This window comes from Pan paniscus, chromosome X (genome assembly GCF_029289425.2).
Source record: "Pan paniscus chromosome X, NHGRI_mPanPan1-v2.0_pri, whole genome shotgun sequence".
NCBI classification, from domain to species: Eukaryota; Metazoa; Chordata; class Mammalia; order Primates; family Hominidae; genus Pan; species Pan paniscus.
Genome location: NC_073272.2, coordinates 140513477 through 140530836, shown reverse-complemented (window position 1 = coordinate 140530836; position 17360 = coordinate 140513477).

The following is a 17360-nucleotide window of genomic DNA, read 5'->3' as shown; positions in this document are numbered from 1 at the left end:
AATAAAATAAATAAATAAATAAAAAAGAAACTTTATCCCCAATGTGGCAGTATTGAAAGGTGGTGAGAGGTGGGGCCTCTTAAATATGATTGGATTATGAGGCTTCCGGCCTCATGAATTGATTAATCCATTCATGGATTAATGTGTTAATGGATGAATGGGTTATCACGGGAGGGGAACTGGTAGCTTTATAAGAGGAAGAGAGACCTGAGTATAGCATGTTAGCATAGTCAGTCCTCTTGCCGTGCAATGCCCTTGGTCATCTCAGGACTCGTTAAAGAGAACACACTAGCAAGAAGGCTCCCACCAGATGTGCCCCTCAACTTGGACTTCCAAGCCTCCATAACTGTAAGAAAGAAAGTCATTTTCGTTGTAAATTACCACGTTTTCAGTATTACGTTATAAGCAACAGAAAATCAATGAAGGGCGATAGAAAACAAACCAGAGAAATGAAATCTAAGCTAGGTGGTATAGTGATGTTAAGTGCTATGAATAGTAAAACCATAGCACACCACCATGAGGATTTAAGCTTTTTGAAAGTAAAAAATGTTATTTTTTCTTGTTTTTTTTACTGTTGTATTCCTAGGGCTTAGAATAGTGCTTCAGATAAGGAAGGCAATCAACACATTTTTGTTTGTCTATACATTATTGAAAGTGGTACATTAAAGTTTCCAGTTATGACAGTTGAGTTGTTCTATATCTATCTTCAATTTTGTCAGTTTTTGGTTTATTTATTTTTGGGCTCTGGCTAGGTCCAAATATTTTCATAATTGTCACATATTCTTGACAGATGAACACATTTACCTTTATAGAATGTCCTTATTTGTCCCTAGCCACAAATTTTGCCTTTTAATCTGTTTTGTCAATGGCCACTTCATTGTTCTTTTGTGACTGTTTGCGCGGAATATCATTTTCCATCCTTTTACTTTCAATCCATTTGTGTCTTTGAATCTAAAGTGTCTCTGTTGTACACAGCATATAGTTGGACTATTTAAAATATGTTCTAGAAACCTCTGCCTCTTAATTGAGTTATTTAATCCATTTACCTTTAAGGAAACTGCTGATAAGATAGAATCTATGTCTGCCATTTAAAAAATTTTCTTTCTGTTTGCATGGTGTCTCTTTTGTGTCTCTCTTGATTCACTACTTTTTTCTTCTGTGTTAAATAGACATTTTATAATGTACCATTTTAATGTTTCTTTATGTATATTATTTTATTTGTGGTATCTCAGGGGATTGCAATGAACATACTAATTTGTAGTATCTAGCTTCAATTAGTGACAATTTAGTTTTTAAAGTATATAAAAAGTTTGCTTTTGTATGGCTCCGTTTCTTCGATTTCTTGTCTACCAACAAGAAACAGATTTTCTTAACTCCCCAGTTTGTAGGATGAAGTATGAGTATTTCTTTCCTTCTTCTTTCTTTATATCCTTCCTGTACCCATCCTTGCCTTCTGCTAGCACCGAGGCTCTGTAAGCACTAAATTTATGTAACTCTTAAGTACTTTTTAAAATCTATAGCTAGTTGATTGTATGGGTAGAAAACCATGAGTGTGTATGTTATTATGATGATATAAATATTATTCACTCTGAAAAATAGTGTGCTTAATTAAATGTCTTCCTTTGTGGGTACAATGTCAAGACATCGGTTGTACTCTAAGAAGCATATTTCTAGGTGCAAATAGATTCACCTTTTTTTTTTCTTATTGTACTTTAAGTTTTAGAGTACATGTGCACAACGTGCAGGTTAGTTACATATGTATATATGTGCCATGTTGGTGAGCTGAACCCAGTAACTCGTCATTTAACATTAGGTATATCTCCAAATGCTATCCCTCCCCCCTCCCCCCACCCCACAACAGGCCCCGGTGTGTGATGTTCCCCTTCCTGTGTCCATGCATTCTCATTGCTCAGTTCCCACGTATGAGTGGGAACATGCGGTGTTTGGTTTTCTGTCCTTGCGATAGTTTGCTGAGAATGATGGTTTCCAGCAAACCCTACAAAGGACGTGAACTCATCACTTTTTATGGCTGCATAGTATTCCATGGTGTATATGTGCCACATTTTCTTAATGCAGTCTATCGTTGTTGGACATTCGGCTTGGGTCCAAGTCTTTGCTATTGTGAATAGTGCCGCAATAAACATACGTGTGCATGTGTCTTGATAGCAGCATGATTTATAGCCCTTTGGGTATATACCCAGTAAAGGGATGGCTGGGTCAAATGGTATTTCTACTTCTAGATCCCTGAGGAATCGCCACACTGACTTCCACAATGGTTGAACGAGTTTAGAGTCCCACCAACAGTGTAAAAGCGTTCCTATTTCTCCACATCCTCTCCAGCACCTGTTGCTTCCTGACTTTTTAATGATCGCCATTCTAAGTGGTGTGAGATGGTATCTTATTGTGGTTTTGATTTGCATTTCTCTGATGGCCAGTGATGATAAGCATTTTTTCATGTGCTTTTTGGCTGCATAAATGTCTTCTTTTGAGAAGTGTCTGTTCATGTCCTTCACCCACTTTTTGATGGGGTTGTTTGTTTTTTTCTTGTAAATTTGTTTGAGTTCATCGTAGATTCTGGCTATTAGCCCTTTGTCAGATGAGTAGGTTGCGAAAATTTTCTCCCATGTTGTAGGTTGCCTGTTCACTCTGATGGTAGTTTCTTTTGCTGTGCAGAAGCTCTTTAGTTTAATGAGATCCCATTTGTCAATTTTGTCATTTGTTGCCATTGCTTTTGGTGTTTTAGACATGAAGTCCTTGCCCATGCCCATGTCCTGAATGGTAATGCCTAGGTTTTCTTCTAGAGTTTTTATGGTTTTAGGTCTAACGTTTAAGTCTTTAATCCATCTTGAATTGATTTTTGTATAAGGTGTAAGGAAGGGATCCAGTTTCAGCTTTCTCCATATGGCTAGCCATTTTTCCCAGCACCATTTATTAAATAGGGAATCCTTTCCCCATTTCTTGTTTTTCTCAGGTTTGTCAAAGATCAGATGGTTGTAGATATGTGGCGTTACTTCTGAGGGTTCTGTTCTGTTCCGTTGGTCTATTTCTCCGTTTTAGTACCAGTACCATGCTGTTTTGGTTTATGTAGCCTTGTAGTATAGTTTGAAGTCAGGTAGCGTGATGCCTCCAGCTTTGTTCTTTTGACTTAGGATTGACTTGGTGATGCGGGCTCTTTTTTGGTTCCATATGAACTTTAAAGTAGTTTTTGCCAATTCTGTGAAGAAAGTCATTGGTAGCTTGATGGGGATGGCATTGAATCTATAAATTACCTTGGGCAGTATGGCCATTTTCACGATATTGATTCTTCCTACCCATAAACTTGAAATGTTCTTCCATTTGTTTGTATCCTCTTTTATTTCGTTGAGCAGTGGTTTGTAGTTCTCCTTGAAGAGGTCCCTCACATCCCTTGTAAGTTGGACTCCTAGGTATTTTATTCTCTTTGAAGCAGTTGTGAATGGGAGTTCACTCATGATTTGGATCTCTGTTTGTCCGTTATTGGTGTTATAAGAATGCTTGTGGTTTTTGCATATTGATTTTGTACCCTCAGACTTTGCTGAAGTTGCCTATCAGCTTCAGGAGATTTTGGGCTGAGACGATGGGGTATTCTAGATATACAGTCATGTCATCTGCAAACAGGGACGATTTCGCTTCCTGTTTTCCGAAATGAATACCCTTTATTTCTTTCTCCTGCCTGATTTCCCTGGCCAGAACTTCCAACACTATGTTGAATAGGAGTGGTGAGAGAGGGCATCCCTGTCTTGTGCCAGTTTTCAAAGGGAATGCTTCCGGTTCTTGCCCATTCAGTATGATATTGGCTGCGGGTTTGTCATAGATAGCTGTTACTATTTTGTGGTACGTCCCATCAATACCTAATTTATTGAGAGTTTTTAGCATGCAGGGTTGTTGAGTTTTGTGAAAGGCCTTTTCTGCATCTATTGAGATAATCATATGGTTTGTGTCATCGGTTCTGTTTATATGCTGGATTACATTTCTTGATTTGCGTATGTTGAAGCAGCCTTGCATCCGTGGGATGAAGCCCGTTTGATCATGGTGGATAAGCTTTTTGATGTGCTGTTGGATTCGGTTTGCTAGTATTTTATTGAGGATTTTTGCATCGATGTTCATGAGGGATACTGGTCTAAAATTCTCTTTTTTTGTTGTGTCTCTGCCAGGCTTTGGTATCAGGATGATGCTGCCCTCATCAAATGAGTTAGGGAGGATTCCCTCTTTTTCTGTTGATTGGGATCGTTTTAGAAGGAATGGTACCAGCTCCTTCTTGTACCTCTGGTAGAATTCGGTTGTGAATCCATCTGGGCCTGGACTTTTTTTGGTTGGTAAGCTATTAATTATCGCCTGAATTTCAGATCCTTTTATTTGTCTATTCAGAGATTCATCTTCCTGGTTTAGTCTTGGGATGTTGTATGTGTCGAAGAATTTATCCATTTCTTCTAGATTTTCTAGTTTATTTGCATAGAGGTGTTTATAGTATTCTCTGATGGTAGTTTGTATTTCTGTGGGATCGGTGGTGATATCCCCTTTATTGTTGTTTATTGTGTCTATTTGATTCTTCTTTCTTGTTTGTCTTGCTAGCGGTCTATGAATTTTGTTGATCTTTTCAGAAAAGCAGCTCCTGGATTCGTTGGTTTTTTTGAAGGGTTTTTTGTATGTCTACTTCCTTCAGTTCTGCTCTGATCTTAGTTATTTCTTGCCTTCTGCTAGCTTTTGAATGTGTTTGCTGTTGCTTCTCTAGTGCTTTTAATTGTGATGTTAGGGTGTCAATTTTAGATCTTTCCTGCGTTCTCTTGTGGGCATTTAGTGCTATAAATTTCCCTCTACACACTGCTTTGAATGTGTTCCAGAGATTCTGGTATGTTGTGTCTTTGTTCTCGTTGATTTCAAAGAACATCTTTATTTCTGCCTTCATTTCGTTATGTACCCAGTAGTCATTCAGGAGCAGGTTGTTCAGTTTCCATGTAGTTGAGTGGTTTTGAGTGAGTTTCTGAATCCTGAGTTCTAGTTTGATTGCACTGTGGTCTGAGAGACAGTTTGTTATAATTTGTGTTCTTTTCCATTTGCTGAGGAGTGCTTGACTTCCAACTATGTGGTCAATTTTGGAATAAGTGCGATGTGGTGCTGAGAAGAATGTATATCCTGTTGATTTAGGGGGGAGAGTTCTGTAGATGTCTATTTGGTCCGCTTGGTGCAGAGCTGAGTTCAATTCCAGAAGGAAAACTAAGAAACAGAAAGGACATCCCCCCCAAACACCTTCTGTTCGTCACCGTCATCAAAGACCAAAGGTAGATAAAACCACAAAGATGGGGAAAAAACAGAGCAGAAAAACTGGAAACTCTGAAAATCAGAGTGCCTCTCCTCCTCCAAAGGAACGCTGCTCCTCACCAGCAGCAGAACAAAGCTGCATGGAGAATGACTTTGACGAGTTGAAGGAAGAACGCTTCAGACGATCAAACTACTCCGAGCTAAAGGAGGAAGTTCGAACCAATGGCAGAGAAGTTAAAATCCTTGAGAAAAGAAATAGATGAATGGCTAACTAGAAAAACCAATGCAGAGAAGTCCTTAAAGGACCTGATGGAGCTGAAAACCAAGGCACGAGAACTACATGACGAATGCAGAAGCCTCAGTAGCCAATGCGATCAACTGGAAGAAAGGGTATCAGTGATGGAAGATCACATGAGTGAAATGAAGCGAGAAGAGCAGTTTAGAGAAAAAGAATAAAAAGAAATGAACAAAGCCTCCTCGAAATATGGGATTATGTGAAAAGACCAAATCTGCGTCTGTTTGGTGTACCTGAAAGTGATGGGGAGAATGGAACCAAGCTGGAAACCACTCTGCAGGATATTATCCAGGAGAACTTCCCCAATGTAGCAATGCACGCCGACGTTCAAATTCAGGAAATGCAGAGAACGCCACAAAGATACTCCTCAAGAAGAGCAACTCCAAGACTTATAATTGTCAGATTCACCAAAGTTGAAATGAAGGAAAAAATGTTAAGGGCAGCCAGAGAGAAAGGTCGGGTTACCCACAATGGGACGCCCGTCAGACTGACAGCTGATCTCTCGGCAGGAACTCTACAAGCCAGAAGAGAGTGGGTGCCAATATTCAACATTCTTAAGGAAAAGAATTTTCACCAGAATTTCATATCCAGCCAAACTAAGCTTCATAAGTGAAGGAGACATAAAATCCTTTATAGACAAGCAAATGCTGAGAGATTTTGTCACCACCAGGCCTGCCCTGAAAGAGCTCTTGAAGGAAGCACTGAACATGGAAAGGAACAACTAGTACCAGCCACTGCAAAAACATGCCAAACTGTAAAGACCATCGAAGCTAGGAAGAAACTGCATCAACTAAGGAGCACAATAACCAGCTAACATCATAATGACAGGATCAAATTCACACAGAACAATATTAACCTTAAATGTAAATGGGCTAAATGCTCCAATTAAAAGACACAGACTGGCAAATTGGATAAAGAATTCAAGACCCATCAGTGTGGTGTATTCAGGAAACCCATCTCACGTGCAGAGACACACATAGGCTCAAAATAAAGGGATGGAGGAAGATCTCCCAAGCCAATGGAAAACCAAATAAGGCAGGGGTTGCAATCCTAGTGTCTGATAAAACAGACTTTAAACCAATAAAGATCAAAAGAGACAAAGAAGGCCATTACATAATGGTAAAGGGATCAATTCAACAAGAAGAGCTAACTATCCTAAATATATACGCACCCAATACAGGAGCACCCAGATTCATAAAGGAAGTCCTTAGAGACCTACAAAGGGACCTAGACTCCCACACAATAATAACGGGAGACTTTAACAACCCACTGTCAACATTAGACAGATCAACGAGACAGAAAGTTAACAATAAGTTTCAAAGAATGAAAATGAATCAAGCAGAGATTGTAGAGCTAAAAATTGCAACTGATAGGCTGCAGAATCTCTCAAGTTCTGTTAATAGCAGAATCAATCAACAGAAGATGGAATTAATAAGCTTGAAGAAAGGCTATTTGAAAATAGTCTTTTGTCAGAAAAGACAAAAGAAAAACCGAGTAGAAAGCAATGAAGCATGTCTGCAGGATCTAGAAAATAGCTTCAAAAGGACATATCTAAGAGTTATTGGCCTTAAGGAGGAGGTACAGAAACACATATGAGTAGAAAGTTTCTCCAAAGAGAGTATAATAGAGAACTTCCCAAACCGAGAGAAAGATACACATATCCAAGTACAAGAATGTTATAGAACACCAAGGAGACTTAACTGAAAGAAGGGTACTTCAAGTTATTCAGTAATGAAACTCCCAAAAATCAAGGATAAAGAATTTTTCTTAAAGCAGCAAGAGAAGAGAAACAAATAACATCCAATGGAGCTCCAATATGTCTGGCAGCAGACTTTTCAGTGGAGACCTTACAGGCCCGGAGAGAGTGGCATGACATATTTAAAGTGCTGAAAGAAAAAAATTTTAACCTTAGAATGATATATCTGAAACAACTATCCTTCAAACATGAAGGAGAAATAAAAATGGGCCCAGAGAATCAAAACCTGAGGGATTTCATCATCACTAGCCCTGTCCTGCAAGAAATGTTACAAGGAGTATTTCAATCAGAAAGAAAAGGACGGTACTGAACAATAAGTTATCAACGGAAGGTACAAAACTCAGTGGTCATTGTAAGTACACAGAAAAACAGAATATTATAAAAAAGTAACTGTAGTGTGTAAACCGCTCTTATTCTAAGTAGAAAGACTAAAGGATAAACCAATGAAAATGGAAAAGCACAACTTTTCAAGACATAGTCAACACAATAAGATACAAAAAGAAATGACAAAAAATTAGAAAGCGGTGGGACAAAGTTAAGATGCAGCTTTATTTTATTTTTGTTTGCTGTTTGTTAAAATAATCTTAAGTAAATATCAGATTAAAAATAATGGTTTATAAGATATTATTTGCAAGCCCCAAGGTAACCTCAAACTAAAGAACATGCAATATATACACAAAAATTCAAAGGCAAGGAACTAAATCATCTAGCCACAGAAAAATCATCCTCACTAAGAAAAGACAGATAAGAAAAGACAGAAAGGAAAGAAAGAAGGAAGATAAGATCACAAAAACATCTGAACATAAAAATGAAAATGACAGGAGTAAGTTCCTACTTATCAACAGTAACATTGAAGGTAAATGGGCTAAACTCTTCTATGAAAAGACATAGACTGGCTGAATGTATGAAGAAACAAGACACATTGATCTGTTGCCTGCCAGAAACACACTTCACTTCTAAAGGCACACATAGACTGAAAATAAAGGGATAGAAAAAGATGCTCCATGCGAGTGGAACCAAAAAGAAGCAGGATTAGCTATATTCCTAGCAAACAAAATAGATTTCAAGACAAAAAATGTAAGAGGAAAAAAAGTCACTATATAATAATGAAGGGGTCAGTTCAACAAAAGGCTATAAGAACTTTACATATATGTGCACCCAACCCTGTAGCACCAAGGTATATAAAGGAAATACTATTACAACTAATGGGAGAGATAGGACCCAATAGCATAATGGCTGGGGGCTTCAACATCCTACTTTCAGCATTGGACAGTTCTTCCAGACATAAAATCAACACAGAAACATCACACTTAATGTACATTACAGACCAAATGGATGTAACAGACATTTACAAAACACTTCTTCCAAGGACTGCAAAATACAGCTTCTTTTACCCAGCACGTGGATCATTCTCAAGGTTAGAATATATGTTAGGTCATAAAACAAGTCTTACAACATCAACATTCAAATAAATTGAAATAATATCAAGCTGCTTCTCTGACCACCAAAAAACAAAAAAAGAAAATCCCGAAAATAACAAGGGGAACTTTGAAAATTATACAAATCCATAGAATTAAAAAAAAAAAAAATGCTCCTGAATGACCCACAGGTCAATGAAGAAATTAAAAACTAAATTGTAAAATTTCTCAAAATAAATGATCATGGAAACACAACATACTAAAACCTATGGGATACAGCAAAAGCAGTATTAAGAGGGAAGTTTATAGCTATAAGTGCCTCCATTAAAAAAGAGGAACACCTGCAAATAATTCATGACGCATCTTAAAAAAACAGAAAAATAAGCTCAAAGTGAACCCCAAATCAGTAGAAGAAAAGAAATAATAAAAGACCAGAGCAGAAATAAATGAAAGTAAAAGGAAGAAAGTCAAAACACTATCAAGGAAACAAAACGTTGGGTTTTTTTTTAAAGCTATACAAAATTGAGAAACCTGTAGCCAATCTAAGGAAGAAAAAGGAGAGAAGATGGAGATAAATAAAGTCCAAAATTGAAAGGAGACATTACAGGCTAAGGCTGCAACAATTCAAAGGGCTATTGTGGTGACCGTGGGAAACTGTATGTCAATAAATTGGAAAATCTCCCTGAAATGAAAATTACTTCCTGCTGACGAGGGGACGGAGAGGTTTTTGGCTTTGGGTTGACAGTAGGAGCAATGCCGTCTGTAGATGTTTTTGGGTAGTTGTCTGTGAAATGGCCGTGATCCTGTTAGTTAAAATTTTCCGAAAAAGGTTAATTAGGCAGGGTAAGAAAATTAGTCCCAGGCATATAATTAGGAGAGGGCCCAGAAATAGGATGACCCATGCTATGATTTTGTTCCCAAACCAAGAACTTACTTGGTTGTATTGGTACTCCCTTAGCTTTTTAGCCTTTTCTTTAAGTTTGTTTTAGCAGCGTTTTTTTTACTAGGCCTGATTGGATGATAAAGAAACAATATTCCTTACCTAATGAGAGGTAGAAGCACATGTTTGGAAAGGCCCATGTGTTAGTTTCTGTTAGTAAGCGTTATTCCTGCTAAGAGGCTAATAATTAAGCAAAATGCTACAGTAATTGAGATTGTTTTTGTCTGACATTTTACCCTGAGGGTGCTACAGTATATAGTTTTACTGCAAATAGTAGAGTGAGTAAAGCAGTTTCCACAAGGGTGGTGTAGTAAATAATTTCCATTAAAAAGTTGTAATATTTGGCTTGAAAGGAGAGGTCGGAATGACAAAAGTGTTTGGTGAGGTAGGGGTGAGACTGAGTAAGACGAGTAATTCTTTCTCGGTTATTTATTTTTTATGATTTTTAGCTTAAGATTTCCTATTTCTTTATTTGCTCCTGTGAGGGTTAGGGGGCTTAGAGGCAGTGCCTGCTGAAACATCTAGTTTCCAGTTTATAGGGCTTTAAGAAAGCACAGCTTATTTTGAAGACTTGTAGTCAGAAAAATTAGAACTTAATTTAAACAGTAGAAAATAATAACTGAAAAACATCAGGCAACTCTAGAATTTAACAAGAGGTGTGTCATAGTTTTGGAAACATAATTTCCTCTCTCCACTTTCCCATTTTTATTAAAAGACAAATTATGGTAGGTTTGCTTTAGGATACTTGGCTTACTTATTTGCATACAGTGCTGCAAGAATAATTATTTGTTACATAGGCCTTTTAAATGGGCTTTGATGGAATTTGGTTTTGTAGAAGCAATCTGAGATAAAAGAGTTTTTAAAGCCAAGCCCAGCCATGGATTTGTACCATTAAATACCTATGAGATGGGCGAATTCCTCTCCTCTTGATGTTTCAAGATAACGTAGGGTTCCTGGCCTGTTAGAAAGTGACATGTTCTGTTTACCACAGATCACAAACCCTGTACGGGGACTGTGTACACAAAATATGAGGCCAGTTTTTCAAGGGCTTTATTGGCTTTATAAGTTAAAGCTGGATTCCTTAAAGGAAAAGCACACCATTCCAGTTAAAGCCTTGGTAAGAATAAGCAGTTTTTCCAATCGTGTCCCGTTACAAAAGAAAACAGATTCTTGCTGTATTTATGCAAATAACTATATTGCCATAACTTAAGAATACTCATAGATAGTTTCCAAATTTTGGAGAGAATCAGGTAGAGAGAAACAAGTATCCTCCAAATTTTGCTGATGGAAGTTAACAGTTAAAAGTTAAACAGTTAAAAGTGAACAGTTAACTCCCATACATATGGGAGTTAGCAGTTAACAGTTAACAGTTAAAAGCTGTTAATCGCTTAAAAAATGTTTCTTTGACTTTGAAAGGCAAAACAAAGGGTTAGCAATATTTTAAGCAAAACGTTAAACAGATTAGTTTCCTATTAATTTGGTTTATGCAGTTAATTCCTGTCCTGCTTTTTATCAGAAACCTGCATTCAGAGCTTTATAGCTGATTAGAAAACCACCCTTTGAAGAGGACTAAAACAAGACAACAATTGTTTATGGATGACAAAAAGTTTTAGGGTAGCCATAGTTAAAGACACAGTTGACAAAGATATCCGTTACCTCTGTGGCACACAATAATTTTAACAAAACAATTATTACTGATAACGTACACTAAGATATATTAGAATGATAGGAATCTGCCATAACTTTGGAACACATCCCAATAGCATATTTATACAACTATAGCCCAAAGAAAGCCAAATACCATTTTATATTTGACAATGCTTCCTGTATGATTTTATATCAAAGAAGCCAAATTTTACCATTGTATTAGTGTGCTATTAATGTTAAACTCCATTTTTAATAAAACCTTGTAGACGCATTTACCCAATTTTCGTGTTTGACCAGAAGGTAAGGTTTTTATAGACCCTTTTTAACCGTTTATACTTTTTGTTAAAGAGCAGGTTAGTGCTTTAACAGAAACCCATTGTGCTTTTATTTTAATGCTCGATTTACAGAAAACCTGAATGATACCCCTTTAACTTTAGCCAGTATGTACACACACGAAATTTTCTTTACAATTAACCTTCCAAAACTTGCTTAAACCTTTAAAACAATTTTTTAACCTTTTAATGTAGGCAAAAATCCACATTCTTAGGCCTCCTTATAATCTTTTTACCAAAAGTATATTTTACTTTCCTTACACACCTTGCTCATAAACTATTTCTTCGGTAGTTTTAAATACATGTTACACTGCTAACTTTTAGCAACCTTTACTTTTGATGAAAACCTTGGTAAGTCTGGGAATCTAATTTCGCACTAGGTTTAGGGCCTAGGACCCAGACGGAAGTGCGGAGAAGGTCTGGCTTCTTCCAGCATTTAACTCCATGTGTCCTAGGTTTTATTCAGCTGCAAAGCAGGCAAGTTATACAGTAAGAGTTAGAGTGAAATTGTATACAGCATTCAGGAGGCCGAATTACTTTTAAATTATGCCACATTTCTTGCACAAATTCCCTTTTATAAAATTTTTCACGACTTTCACAGACAATTTCTGACATGCCTTACCTTTCTGACTTGTTGTAAAGTCATCCGTTTTTTTAAAACAACAGTTAATTTACTTTAGGACAAAAATTTACCATGTAAGATTCTTTCTTATACCAATTATCTTTTTTAATATTAAAGATGATAACAGTTCTTTCCCAAAACAAATTTCCTTCATGTCTGTGGACTAGACTGCCTAAGGCCACAAGGTTGGAAGTTAGCATATTTTACTAAATAGTTTAAGATATAGCTATCTTCATTAAACCAATATTCATGCTTTATTTATTTAAAAAATTACACAAGCAAAGATTATTTTGTTTGGGCTGAGTTGTCGTTTTGTAGCCTCTGTGCCAAATGTTGACACCTTATAGTATTTTGCAGCCATAAGTATGAAATTGCTTGATTAATAAATGCAAATAAAAACGTACGCTGGCAACTCTTAACGACTTTCAACTCAACTTTTAACTTTGCTGTACCAGTAAGTTCTAAAGATTAAAATTACGAGAACTGAAAGGTCCCACAGCTTTTACTTTTCCCTTAAAAATATTTGATTTAAGTGCTTATGTTTTTGGCCAGTTAATTAGAGTTCTTTTAATAGACATCGCACACATAAAACATATATAGCCACACCGACAATCAGAAGAAGATTTAGTAGTATGAGATTTTTTTTCTGCTCATTTTCCAATTGGATTATTGGCCTTCGGGTGAGGCCTTTTAAGAACAGGGCTAAGAAAACAGTTTCTAGGGCCTAATGAACAAGTACAGTTGGAAGACAAAGACAGATCTTTGAGAGGTACTTATTTATCTTTAAGTCTAGGGGTTTCATAAGGAAAACAGGTTTTTCCCAAAACGGGATTTGCGGCACCTTTTTTGTTTTCCCAAGGAGTCCCAGGCCACCAGGAGTCATTTCAGGGTCTTTCATACATGCACCAAGAGTGGCAAGACAGAGTGGAGAAAAGTAATTTAGTCGACCAGGAAAAAACCTTTTCCAGGAAAACAAAATTTATGAAGAGAAAAACATAAACGCGGCTGGGCACGGTGGCTCACGCCTGTAATCCCAGCACTTTGGGAGGCCGAGGTGGGCGGATCTTGAGGTCAGGAGTTCGGAGACCAGCTGGGCCAACATAGTGAAACCCTGTCTCTACTAAAAATACAAAAATTAGCCGGGTGCGGAGGCAAGCGCCTGTAGTCCCAGCTACTTGGCAGGCTGAGACAGGGGAATCGCTTGAACCCAGGAGGCAGAGGTTGCAGTGAGCCGAGACCACGCCTCTGGGTGGAGGGGAGGAGGTTATGTTGGGGCTGGCATCTTCCTGGCCAGGGTGGGGTTATCTTGGGGCTAGCTTGTCTCTGGTCGGCGAGGAGTCTGGAATGTTTCTGGTTGGAGATGTTATTTGCGGTTTATGGTCATGCTGACCTTAGCCATTAGGCTGATGCCCTTTGGCTTTTGGCGGTTTTTGATTAAGGTGAATTTTAAAATGACAGAGCTTGTTCAAGATGGCAATACTCCTGCTTTGTCGGTGATGTCCTAAGCCTCTAGCCCCTGATGCCTTGGTATCGTCACTGATTGCAAAAGCTGTGCCATGCCGAATGTGCATTTTCAGGAAGGAACAATCAGCATGTTTCTGAGTTTGGAGACCTGGATTCTTGCAAGAGACTGTGGGTTCCTATGATCCTATGGTCTCTTCCAGCTTTAATATTCTATGATAAAATGATGTCCAATGCTTTCTCTATTGCAAAAATCTGGCCAGGCGTGGTGGCTCACACTGTAATCCCAGCACTTTGGGAGGGTGAGGCAGGTGGATCACACGGTCAGGAGATCAAGACCGTCCTGGCGAACATGGTGAAACCCCATCTCTACTACAAATACAAAAAATTACCCGGGCATGGTGGCTCGCGCCTGTAGTCCCAGCTGCTCAGGAGGCTGAGGCAGAAGAATTGCTTGAACCCGCGAGACAGAGGTTGCAGTGAGCCGACATCACGTCACTGCACTCCAGCCTGGGCTACAGAGCTAGACTCTGTTGCAAAAAAAAAATGTGTGTGTGTGTGTGTGTGTGTATACATACGTCTGCGTGTGTGTGTGTGTGTGTGTATAAATCTCGGTTCTAGTTGTTTGATGTCATGAATTTTCACATCCTATTATACTCACTAGTAATAGTTTGTAATTACTGCACACACAGTATGTACTAGGCTCTGTGCTAAAAGCTTAAATATATTAATTAATTTGTTTTTCAAAACAATCCTGAGAAGTAGGTGCTAGCATTTTTTCCATTTTTCATACGAAGAATCTAAGACTCAGAGGAGTTAAGAAACTTGACCTAGATCACCCAACTAGGACGTAGCAGAATTTCAGATTTGAACCAGGCCCATGATCTTACTTTTATTCCATATTTCCTCTGAACATAACAAGAGTAATACTAATGAGTACAACATTAATATAAGTTTAGTACTACAGTTGGCAATTTAATAACCCTTGCCACAACTGTGAGAACATGTAGCATGAATAGCACTCTATCCATTTTATTGATAGGGAATTAATCACTTACCAGTGTTGCTCCCTGACAGTTAAAACATGTAAATGCTTTCTAGTAATGAAGACTGCAATACTAAATTCAGATTAACATGCATTCATTCACCAAATATTTCTTGCAAGTTTACATGTTCCAGGTACTGTAGTAAAATAACTGATAAAAGTATCATTTTTTTGGAAAGAAGTACAAGTACCATTTAACGACTTCACCATTAAATGGAGGATAGCCTTTCCAATAAAGTGACTTCTGACTAGTGACCTTAAGAAAATTTGGATACACAGGCCGGGCGTGGTGGCTCACGATTGTAATCTCAGCACTTTGGGAGGCGAAGGCAGGCGGATCACGAGGTCAGGAGTTCAAGACCAGCCTGGCCAACCGATGAAACCCCATCTATACTAAAAATACAAACATTAGCCAGGCGTGGTAGCAGGCGCCTCTAATCTCAGCTACTCAGGAGGCTGAGGCAGGATAATTGCTTGAAACCAGGAGGCGGAGGTTGCAGAGAGCCGAGAGTGCACCACTGCACTCCAGGCTAGCCGACAAAGCAAGGCTCCATCTCAAAAAAAAAAAAAAAAAAAAAAAAAGGAAAGAAAAAGAAAAGAAAAGAAAATTAGGATACATAGTGGATATTTTAGAGAAGAACCTTCCAGGCAGAAGTATGCAAAGACCCTGATATGGATGGCAGGTTAGAGGAATCACATGCGTGGTGAGTTACAAGAGTCACAGATTGGGGAGTGTGATAGAAGCAGAGTGATTCATGAGAAGAATAAGTATTAATGTCAGAGAGGTAATAGGTGCCCACATCATGTACGGCCTTATTAGGAATTTGGATTTTATTTTCATCAAGATGAAAACTCTGTGGAGTTTTCATCAAAGGAAAAACATGATCTGGCTTAAAATATATTTGTAGGAGATCAAGGATAGAAGAAATAACCCATTGTCATTATTACATTACCAAATACTTTTCAGAATCATTTTTTGTTTGCTCAGATGATTTTCAAAAACATCTTTAGCTACTTAATTTAACTTGTTAAGTATTCAGACTTGTGAAGCTTTCTACCAATTTAGGTTTAAGCTCGTCTCCTCTCTTCTCTCCTCTTCTCCTTTCCTCCCTCCCTCCCTCCCTCCTTCCTTCCCTCCCACCCTTCCTTCCTCCCTCCCTTCCTTCCTTTCTTTCTTCCTTACTTCCTTGTCTTTTAGATTCCTCCCAGAGCATAAGATAACACAGGACGAGGTTTGCTGTCTGAAATGAGTTGAAGTCCCCTGTTATTACAAGAGTTCAAAAACGTGATGACCTCCAAAGGATGATTAAGAAATAGAATCAGTCTTAAGTTGTAGTGTGGTGTATGGGGATCACTCTCTAGGGTCTATATTTAGTCAATGACAAAATATTTGCTGACTTTCAAATGGATCGGTGATTTCTTGTTTTTGTTTTTGTTGTTTTGAGACAGTCTGGCTCTGTCACCCAAGCCGGAGTGCAGTGGCACGATCTCGGCTCACTGCAACCTCCACTGCCTGGATTCAAGCAATTCTCCTGCCTCAGCCTCCCCAGTAGCTGGGATTACAGGCGCCCGCCACCACGCCCAGCTAATTTTTTTTTGTATTTTAGCAGAGACAGGGTTTCACCATGTTGGCCAGGTTCGTCTCAAACTCCTGACCTCGGGTGATCCGCCCTCCTCGGCCTCCCAAAGTGCTGGGATTACAGGCATGAGCCACTGCGCCTGGCCAGATCAGTGATTCTTGATTTTCTTGGCCATGAAGAAAATGATGCACTATGCTCTTCAAGGGCCTTTCTGCAGAATAGAGAAGATGAGATGCAAACTATTCTCATTGATGAACACCTTGCTTGTAACTATATCTCTTTCTCTTACATTCAGAAAATTGTATTGGAATGCAGACGGTTGTGAGAGATACCACTTTTTATTGAAATAGCTGGCACATGAATATACCTGGTTACAATGCTTGGCCGAATGAGAAATGCAATGCCATTTTATGTAATTGCACTTAATATGCATGAGTCTCACACTTAATCAATTCAGAATCTCAGAATTTCCCAATGTTGTATCCATCGAACATCTCCTGAGATGCGTATCATCCCATCTGGCCCTAAATGGCTGATTCATGCAGAACATTTTCATGTCATCCCTCAAGCCCAACCACAGGGCACCTTCAGATCCAAGTCTCTTTAAAACACTTTAGTGTCCTCCTTAGGGGCGTGAGAAACATTAAACTGGTTTCTTTCACCATTCTGATTCTTCAAGAAAGGAAGTAGAGCTGTTATAGGCCATTTACTCACTATGTGCTGCTCTCAGGTAGCCCTACTCCCTCTGCTGTCCTGCACAGAAAAACATAGTACATGATTAACTATGTAAGACTCTCTCAGGCCCATCTTCCCAGACAGAACACTTGGACATGTCTTTCTTCTTTGTTTTTATTATTTTAAACTGAAAAGATAAAATGGAATGTATCTATCATGTATCTAATGTTTGAAGTATATAGATTGTAGAATGAATAAATATAGCTAATTAACATATGCATCATCCCACAAAGTTATCATTTTGTATTGAGA